This window comes from Pundamilia nyererei, unplaced genomic scaffold (genome assembly GCF_000239375.1).
Source record: "Pundamilia nyererei isolate P.nyererei 1_Seehausen unplaced genomic scaffold, PunNye1.0 scaffold00361, whole genome shotgun sequence".
Taxonomy (NCBI): domain Eukaryota; kingdom Metazoa; phylum Chordata; class Actinopteri; order Cichliformes; family Cichlidae; genus Pundamilia; species Pundamilia nyererei.
In genome coordinates this window covers 367,730-376,655 of record NW_005187762.1, presented here as the reverse complement: position 1 = coordinate 376,655, position 8,926 = coordinate 367,730, and the positions used below count along the sequence as shown (strand labels likewise).

The following is an 8,926-nucleotide window of genomic DNA, read 5'->3' as shown; positions in this document are numbered from 1 at the left end:
CAGCCATTTAGCATTGTGGAGGACAAAGGATTCAAAAGATTTGTTAAATCATTAAATCCTAGCTATGTTCTCCCCACTAAAAAGGTCATAAAAGCAGTGAAAATCTAGTTTTTACAGAATAAAATGTGAACAGTGTGTAGCTGTCCACACCTCAACGTTACAAAAGCACAACTACTGTCCACACCTCACCTCACAGTAAATGATCATTTCAATTTTTAGCATTTCCAAATAATCATTTTCAATACTGCCACTATAAATATACACAGTATGCTGCCATCACTACAATATACATGTTTTACACACTCCTTTTGTTGGAGGCTGTGTGCAAAATGCCACACTCTTCAAATTCATGCCAACTAATATTTTTACGTCCAGTAAGTGTCCTACTAGAGCAAATGAAGCTTCAAGAAGCTCTGTGCTGGGGTGAACCAATTGGATGAAAATTGGAATGGAAAACAGGAGGGAGACACAGCTGGGAGGGTTCAGGCTAACGAGACACGGGGAGCAAAGCTAGACACACTGAGATGAGGCACAACCTTTCACAATAAAATGGGAAACAAGAAACAGACACAGACTTGACACTGAACTGAACTTATACTAAATGAGAGACACAACCTAAGAACTAATCCCTCACAAAGAATAACTGAAACATAGAATAATACTAATAAACAAAGCATGACAAAGTGATCAGAATACAAACCATAATACAAAAGAATATAAGAACTGAAAATGCTGGGTCAAAATGACCCAGGACCGTTACAAATACAGGTATATTAACTTTGTGGTATTCAAAGGTTGCATTAAAAACTGGTGAGTTTAGTGCAGGATAAGCTGGTTACTGTGCAGTACTGTGATATAGTTTACAGTAATGTTGGGCTGGTGCAGAGCAGCTGTGCGGATCATGCTCAGTAGAAGCAAAAATCAAATGAAACTTAATGTGATGATGCTCATTCACTCACTGATTTCTGTCTTTAAACTAGCTTTCTACTGTCTGCAGGCAGCAGCTGTGACAGCTCGTGTCACTTCTGCTCATATTGAATCCAGTTGGCTAAATCCACAATGACCAAGGAAGGGAGCAGAAGCAGCTGCGCAGCTCAGCTGATCACAGCCTGTACACCACAGCTCCTACGACAGGAAAGGAATCGTTTTCCCTCAGAAGTCCCTGAACTTGCCATAGACTCAAAAAGATGCAGGAAGGGCCCAAAGAGTGCCAAGAAAATAATCCCACACCATTACACCTCCAACAGTCTGAACTGCTGATACAAGAAATGATGGATTCATGCTTTCATGCACCAAATTCTGACCCTAAAATCTGGACTTGCAGCAGAACTTGAGACTCATCAGTCCAGGAGACATTTTCCAGCCCTCTGTTGTGAACGTTTGGTGAACCCGTGTGAGCTGCAGCCTCAGCTCCTGTTCTCAGCTGACAGGAGTGGCACCCACTGTGGTCGTCTGCTGCTGCAGCACGTCTGCTTACAGTTTTCACATGTTGTTGACTGGATATCAAACACTTGTATATCGGTAGATTTCTTTTACTATATTTTATTAATATTTTGCTCTTTACTATTTTCTTTTCTACTATAGCATTCTGCTGAGTGACTGTCTTCTGATCGTCAAATACATTTCATTGCAATGCTGACCGTGTGCTAACCTGCATGTGACAAATACAAGTGAAAACTGAAAGCTGATAAGATTGTTGCATTGGGGTTGTATTGGAATAGCATGATGGCATGTTGAATTGATAAAAAAGAAAAGAGTACAGCTCATATCTTTGTGTTTGTGGGTTCTTTATGTGTTTATGTTTGTTTGTGTTCTGTATGTGTTTTTTAACTAAAAAGTGGCAACAGCTGTCAGATAACTGCAGAAAGAAAGTAGTAGAAAGTATAAAATGTTACACCAAGCTGTTTCTGTTATTGTGTCTGTCCTGTTTTACATGAATGACACAAGACAGAGAAAGATCTCTGCAGAGCTTATCATTCAACAACTTCCTGCTTCAGTGTCTTTTTTCAGCATCACTTATCACAGATGTTAGCGATCCCACGGCTCACGGACGCAGGTGGTGCGGGCGATGCAGGTGATGTCACATTCCAGGGAAGCCGAACGTTCCTGCAGATCCTGCATGAGGTGGAAGGAACGTTCATCTGTAATCCTCCAACATTTACATTAAACGTGTGGCGTAAAAATGTGGCTGCGCTCTTAAAGGAGAATGACACAGTACGTGGACTCAGACCCGCGTCTTTAGCGCACACTTAATGTTAACATGTATGTGTAGATGACATGTGTTAAGCATAAATTACTACAATATTGATTTAATACAGTGGTTCCATCAGGCCCTCCAACATGGGCTGGTAAAGTGGACTGGTACTTAACACTACTCTATTTGAGCACTCAAAGCACTTTCATACTGTAAGCTTCATTCAACCATCTACCTTCCAGGCATCAGGGGATAAAGCTGACCTTCCAATTAGTGGACAAGCCGCTCTACCTCCTGAGCCCCAGCAGCCCCAGCTGAGTAACAAAAATGACCACACAGGACCATCGTGGTGCAGTACAGAGACAAAGTACACACAAAAATAACTTTTAAAAAGTCCTTCACTGAATATTTAGAAGCTAACTGAGGAACAATTTTATTTTCTCTCTTTTTTACGAGTTGAATGATTGAGTGTGTCGTTACTGAAAGTGGATGTTTTATAGGTTTGGCATTTAAGTGTGTGACAACCTCAGCCCTCGCTTCTATCCCTCACCCATTTTGGACTAAAATAAAAGGAAAATAGCTTTTTGATGTGTCAGTCTGAATTATTTTTTACGTTTTAAAAGATGCACATTTCTGATAGCGTAAAGAAAGAGCAATCACTGACAGTGCTTTAGATGTGGTGCATTATATCAGTGCACAGGGTGCAGAGGTTAACACTGTCCTCTCACAGCGAGGTTTTTTTTTGGAACATCCTGGCGAGCCGGGGCCTTTCTGCATGGTTTGCATTTTCTGCCTGTCCCTGCGTGGATTCTCTCCGGACTTCCTCCCTCAATCCGGAGACATGCGTGCCAGGTTAAATGTTTCTAAACCGTGAGTGTGGGTGTGAGTGTGCGATGGACTGGTGACCTGTCCGGGGTGTGACAGCTGGGAAAGGCTCCAGCTCTCTCTATGATCGAAAGGTGGATAAGCGGTTAAAGAAACAGAGCGATGCATTATATCCACTGCATGTGTTTTACAACGAAGTGAAGAAAATACAAAGAAACAGGATGTGAGCCCTGTTTCAAAGTGTGCACCATCTTTGATATATTTATCTTCCTGTATAGAAAAACATCCGAGGAAGCATCGATCCACCTCTCCGTCTTTGAATGGAAAGATTTTTAGGCGTTTTCATAAACATAAAAAAAAAATCTTTTTCTTTTTTATTGCTCAGACATCGTGTTTTTACAGAGTCCGCTTTTTGGCACATTTAAGGGCCACATATTCTTGTAATGAACTTTCATCACTAACCATGTTGTGGCCTCATGTGGACAGCCATGAGAGGAAGTTTGTGTGCCAGCAAGCGATAAATAATAATGCAGTAAAACTCAGCTGTATTACTATAAAATGTCTTCATCGAATGGTGCTTTCAAACGGTTTATGGGTGTAACTGTCGCCAGTACGAAAACATCAAGACCATAAAACAATGTTTCTGTCTTTCTTTCTTACATGACTACTGCATTTATATTAAATCCATTTGTATAAGCTTTATTATTGTTGTCATAATAGATACATAAATAAATAAATACGTAAATAAATAAATAACGTTTTGAGTTCAAATCACCCTACTGTATGTCTGTGAAGGTTCTCAGTCATCCAGGTCATCGTAGTCAAAGGAGCATGCAAGCTCCTTTCACCCTACTGTAGTTGAGCCTGCAGCGCCCCCTGGTGTGGAGGCATTTTAATGCAGTGCAGAAAGGTCGGAAGTGCTACTGTAGCTTTGTTATTATTAAAAATATAAAATATAATCCAAACTTCCTCTATTTCCTTTTTTCTGTGCATGAACATCAGAAATCGGAGCCATGGTTTAACTTTAAAAATATTTATTCACTGTCCTCTGATGTCATTTAAACGAACGCGTTTAATATTTGTATTTTACTACATCTGCCTGCCTCAGCTGTTGCTCTGTGAGGTTTATACACAAAGTTATTGCGCTTTAGAGATGTGTAACGATATGGATCTTTAGCTTTAGATGCTGCTGAACAACCCACACACATAAAAAGATCATTTGAAAATCTATCTGAAAATATTTGCTGCCAAAAACAATCATGTTTGAGGTGGGGAAAGCACTTCTCCACATTTAATACAGTCCACATTTGCCAGTTTGGGACATATTGCTTCAGGCTAGAATTTTTAATTAGCTGTCAACAAAAACAATAAACACACCTGCAGGATATTGTTTTAATCTTCTTCTTCTTTTTTTCTGAAGTGATCCCAAGAGCAGCAGTTTTCTCCTGTGAAGCTACAGAACAAATCTTCTGCTGCAGATGAATGAGTCTAATTATGGCTAAAAGCAAGAAGAATATCACACGTGAGCAGGATAATGTGCCATAATTACCCAAGCAGGATAACAGCTCACAGCAGCCTGTTGGGCTGAATGTGGGGCTGAAGGTGTTTTTCTCTGGAATAATCAGCTCCTTCACTCCATGCATGATGCACGATGAGTGCAAAACAGTGTTTTAGTGCCTGAGCTGCACACTGTTGCATACAGTTTATTATTTTCCTGCACATTATTATGGCCTCCAAATGTGATTAAGAGGAAATCTGAAGTAAGACTGTAGCTAAACATCAGTTTGATTATTTCCTAAACTATAAATTCAGTCAAAGATTTCTGAAATGACAGATTTCTTGAATAAACGTGAGTGCAAGCCGAACACTAAATAGCGCCAAACACTTGTATGAAACCAAATATCATATTGTTTTTATTTATTACTCTTATTATTTCACACCCTTCAGCCTCTCCAGCCACAAGACATAGCCACGTCCACACCCACCCACACCCCACCTTGTGTGAAAAAGATGTGAGGCAACTCTTCAGGAGACAGAAGATCATGATGTTACCAGGCTGTGCTGATCAGCTGCCTCCCATCTTCACACTGATCTTCGACAGATCCCTGGAGCTGTGTGAAGTCCCCTGCTGTTTCAAACGATCCACAATTATCCCAGTCCCCAAGGAACCCTCTATCACTGGGTTAATGACTACAGGCCTGTGCCCCTCACGTCTGTAGTCATGAAATCCTTTGAGAGATTGATGTTGACCTACCTGCAAGACATCACATGTCCCCTGCTCCACTCCTTTAGTTTACCTACTGGTCAAACAGTTCAGTGGATGATGGTGTCAACATAGGAGTGCACCTCAACACTGCAACACCTCGACTGCACTGTTACATGTCCTGGAGTCCTCCGCTCCAAACTCACTCGGCTCATTGTCCCAGCCTCCGTCTGTCAGTGGATCACAAACTTTCTGAATGACAGGAAGCAGCAGGTGAGACTGGGGAGAATCACATTTCAGGACTGTGTCCTCCCTCCTCGTCTCTTCTATTCAGTTTAATTTGTTGTTATTTCTATAGCAACAAATCACAACAAGAGTTGCCTTTAAAATGCTTTATATTGTAAAGGCCCTACAATAATACAAAGAAAACCGAGAAAACCCCAACAATCATATGACCCCCTATGAGCAAGCACTTTGGCGACAGTGGGAAGGAAAAACTCCCTTTTAACAGGAAGAAACCTTGAGCAGGACCAGGCTCAGGGAGGGGCGGGGCCATCTGCTGCGACCAGTTGGAGAGAGAGAAGGAAGACAGGACAAAAGACATGCTGTGGAAGAGAGACAGAGGTTAATAACAAGTATGATTCACTGCAGAGAGGTCTGTTAACACATAGCAAGAAAGGTGACTGAAGGAGAAACACCCAGTGCATCATGGGAATCTCCCAGCAGCATAAGGAAGGATTCCCTTAGTTACGCTGCAATAAGTCTTCTCCCTCTACACAAATGATGACACCTTAGAAGACCCATCTGTCAAAATTGTTAAGTTTCCAGATAGCAACCTGAAGCGGCCACCAGTATGGACACTATCATCAAAAGGAGAGGATTCACTTCCTGCTGCAGCTCAGGAGATGTTGATCCAGTTCTACTCTGCAATAATCCAGTCTGTTCTCTGCTCATCCATCGGCGTACGGTTTGGATCAGCCAGTAAACAGAAAAAGAGCAGACAACAACAGACAGTCAGGACTGCAGAAGAACCATTGCTCCCGACTTACCCTCGATTCACGATTTGTACAAAGCCAGAGCAAAGAAACTAGCAGACAACATCACTGCAGACCCATCACAACCTGGACACAACCTGTTCCAACTCTTCCCTCCGGTAGGCGCTACAGAGCACTGTACACCAAAACAAGCAGACATCTGTGCAGTTTCTTTCCACAGGACATCTCTCTGACGAACACTTAAATCAGTCACACAGTGTCTGAACTTAAAAACTTCCACTATTATAGAAACATAAATTATTTTAGACATATTTTGTATGAAAAAAAATCTAAAGTTAGGCAGATGTTGGTGTCTTCACTTTTTCCATTTAATAAAGTTTTTGTTCAGTATTTAATGAGTTTGAATTACTGTTATTTATTTGTGGCTATTTCCTCGTGTGTTCCTTGGTCGACTGTTTAGATTAAAATGTTTCCCTCTTTGGGCTGTACACATCTGAACTTATATTTAAAATCCAAAATGAAAACATCATAAAAACGATGTTTTACGCTTGAATGTACATATAGTTGAGTCATAAATAGGCTGCACACAAAATAATGTCTTGCTCATGTTGTAAGTAAAGCAGGAAAAAGTCGAATATATTATTATATATTATCAGTGCATATTATTATTGCTATTACTAGGACATAATAGTAATGATATAATATGAAATATAAAAATACATGTGCATGACTGTTGACAGATAAATAGCCTACAGATACAGTCTACTTGGTAACACAGCTATGCTATTTATAAATATCAGCCAACAACAGCACTTTTGAACATTTCAAAATCAGTGTCGCTTAAAATTATTTTCTTATTTTCTAGGCAACATTTTTTTATTGACTTCGTATGTGTATATTTCGTATTCTATAGATTAAAGGGTTAAATATAAATGAAATGAATTCTTTTATTTTTTGCTATTACTGTAATTCCGTATTAACGATAGTAACCCTCCCCAACTGTCGTCCTTTGTCAGGGAGCGACGGTGTCTATCTTGACCGAAACCAGTTTCTCTTTGAGCAATATTGTCGTCTCGCGAGAACTTCGATGTCACGTGGATTATGGCTGAAGATCGCGGATATTAGAAGGTACTTTTCTGCTTTTATTTACTTTTTTGTGGCGTCAAATCGCGCATTTACGCAATTTGTTTATTACAGCTCGAGACGTATGTGCATTAGCTGTCGCTAAAATAAGCATGTGCAGCTTTTTGTGGCCGCTTACGTCGGCACCGCCGGTACAAACCTTCGAAATAAGAGCACAATGTTTTGCGCGCTTTTTACCACTACGAAAACAGTTAGCTTCTGCTTCGTGAATGATCCGCTGTGGTTAAACACCCGTGGGCCTTGCTCTCCTGTTTGGAGGCTTCTGCTACACCCAAAGTGCAGATAAGTCTGCGAAGAGACCTAAACGGCGAGCAGGAGTAAATTGAACCCAACGGCGACACCGCTGTTAGCCTTAGCCACAGCCCGAGGCCTGCTCAGGAAGCGGGCGGGAGCTTTTATTTTCCAAAACTGCTTCTTCATCTTACCTGCCAAGGCTGTAGATTCAGATCATTATACCTGTTCGCAAGCTTTTATTATTTATGTTAGACGTCCACAAGTCCGCGTTTGGATTTTGAGCTGTTAATTAGACAATTAATATGCACCGCGGTTCGTTCTCACACTCTTTGTCATTAACAGGAGAGAAATCTACAAACCGAGAGCAAAGAGGAGGCGAAGCTGTGACTCTTCAGCAGCTCTGACACACTACTCACAGTAAGTTTTCACTCTGTTATCAAGTTTTAGAAATCCACGAGAAATCTGTGTTTTTATGTGCATTGACGTTTTTTGTGATATGATTTAAATTTTGTGCAATTATTAAAAATATTAGAAACATTACACTGGATTTCCAGCAGGTGAGTCATTAATATAAACCTGCAGGGAAGGTTTATTACGTTTATGGGGTGTTTGTGGCTCTTTGTGATGTCTTTAGTCGTTTTAGAGTAATTCAAGGCCTCATACAGGGAGATATTAAATTAAAGCTTATTTATAAAAGTGCTTTTCACAGACAAGCAGTCACAAAATACTGTACACAAAAAAACTAGGAATAAATACATTGCTATATAATTGAAATTTAACATTAAAATGAATCAAAGTCTACTGGGAGCTTCTGTAAAGAGTATAAAATAGAAAGAACTTGCTTAATAGAACTCGTTAATAGTCTGATGATCGGTTTTTGTTTTTTTATTTAATTATTCATTTTTGTTGTTGTATAGCTCAGATTTATCTAAGCCAGTAAACAGGACATTACTGTAATCTAAAAAACACTGATTAATTTTCTCCAGTTCAGCCAAGGAGACCGCTTTTTGTTACAATGTAGACATGTTCTTTATATAAAAGAAACTCTCAGGTAGAATTTGCTTAGTCTGATTTATCTCAAGAACAGTGCTGATTATTACTGATCAGAGGAGCTAGTGTGTAAAATCTTGTGGTGTCAAAGTCACACCTGTGGCTCTGGTAGCAGATGTCTGTCATATGAAGCTGGATTCAGTTAGTGAGGTAACCTCAGGTTTATCTGCAATCCATCAGTTTTCAAATCAAATCACTTTTATTGTCACATCACATGTGCAGGTACACTGGTACAGTACATGTGAGTGAAATTCTTGTGTGCGAGCTTCACAAGCAACAGAG

General features: G+C 40.2%; 1 protein-coding gene across 1 annotated transcript in view; it reads left to right on the top strand.

Annotated features, from left to right (window-relative positions):
• Nucleotides 1-7,283: 7,283 nt before the first annotated feature.
• Nucleotides 7,284-8,926, top strand: part of LOC102196034 (myoneurin) — a 13,325-nt gene continuing 11,682 nt past the window's right edge. Inside the window, exons 1-2 of the mRNA XM_005752461.2 lie at nucleotides 7,284-7,345; nucleotides 7,937-8,011. The gene's annotated coding sequence lies outside the window, so the exon portion shown is untranslated. The remainder of the gene's footprint in view (nucleotides 7,346-7,936; nucleotides 8,012-8,926) is intronic.